Raw genomic sequence first — 1,640 nt, 5'->3', positions numbered from 1 at the left:
AGCTTTTTGGTTTTTTGTGCATTTGTTTAAAAACAAGGTAAATAGCTGATTAATGATACTTAGAGCTGAAAATCATAACAACTCATTAAGTTTCCCCTTAGATGATCTATTGTTATGCCTTCCTTAAACTTAACATATTCAGCCATTAATTTCACTCTAAGGATGCTTCACTGAATCTGTAACAAAAAGATCAGGATGGAAGCACTGTAAATTTTCTTATTGAGAGTATTTTATGGAAAACCATTTGAATTTATTATTACTCAGTTAAGATGGGTTTTCATTTTTACTTCAAGTCAATCTTGTATTCTTTTTCAGTAGTTATTCAAATAACTTGCTCTGATCACAGATAACACTAATTATGAAATGAATTTATTAACATATCTGCAGTTATGTTGATACCAGTGATTACCCACATGGCTGATGCCTTGGGTGTGTCAGTGGTTCAACCCTTCATGTACCTTGTAGGCAGAGTTGCTAAAGGATGGAGAATTAGGGACAATTTATTGTCATTCACCATTTTAAAGCAGCAATAGCAAGTCGAACAGTTTACTTGAATCAGGTTTGGCCATTTCTCTCCTTACAGAGTTATTCACAAACTTTATAAAGCTACATAATATGAGGTCAATTTAAAAAATATTCCTAAATAAGTGTACAGAACCTTTTAAGATAGCTGTATAACTTTAGAAGTAAATGCGGATAAAGAAAAATGTGAGCATTGTTTTAGAAATGCTGGTCTTTTAAAATGGTTTACGCCTTTAATCCCAGCACTTGGGAGGCAGAGGCAGGCAGATCTTTGGGAGGCAGAGGCCTGCCTGGTCCACATAGCAAGTTCCAGGACAGCTGGGGCTACAGGGAGACCCTGTCTCAATAAGACCCCCCCACCCCAAAAAGTTTCATGTTGCCCTTACTTAGAGGAACTAACACATAGAAATAAGAGTGGGTAGATGCTAGGTGGTGGGTGGTAACTATGAGACAGATGAGATAATGTGTTTTCTTTTGTAGGTACAGTTCTTAGTGCCTTATTTAACCCATTTAATCCCTGGTTCTCAAAGCAGATGTTACTATTACACTAGTTTATAGATGAGGAAACGGAGACAGAAAAGTGATGTTGCTTGCCTTGCTTTGCACAGTAAACAGGGCTCATTTACACCCTGTTAACTCTTCTGTTAACTTGACATTTCACAGGAAAAGGCTGGGTCTAGCCAAAATGTGAGATTTGGGAACTGAAGCAGTCTGTTTGATGAGTTGCTTTATTTTCTTCTCTTCCCGGCAATTACACAGTATTTACATGGCGCAAGTAGGACAAAGAAGGGTTTCTCAAATTGAAATGGTCAGATACCGGCTTTTACATTCTAGCTTCATTTCATTTCTGACAGGAGACAGAGGTTCCTGAGTTCTGATTTTGTTTACCTTTATAATTCAGAGCCTGTGTGCCTTTCGTAATACTTGGGAATCTTCTGCTAAAATGAGCAGAAGAATTTGATGTTCCCTGATCATTTTCTCTTTTCAAGAAAGAAAAGAGATTGCTATGAAAATAAAGTAGAATGTAGATGTTGGAGTCTATGTCTGTTTTATAGTATAGCAGTTCTAGGATATTTGGAGAAGTGTTTGATTTCAAATTTGGGGAAATATAAGATGAG

The sequence above is a fragment of the Nannospalax galili genome, unplaced genomic scaffold (assembly GCF_000622305.1).
Source record: "Nannospalax galili isolate Female #2095 unplaced genomic scaffold, S.galili_v1.0 scaffold4192, whole genome shotgun sequence".
Classification (NCBI taxonomy): domain Eukaryota; kingdom Metazoa; phylum Chordata; class Mammalia; order Rodentia; family Spalacidae; genus Nannospalax; species Nannospalax galili.
The sequence above is the reverse complement of the archived record's forward strand: the minus strand, read 5'-3'. Positions refer to the sequence as shown.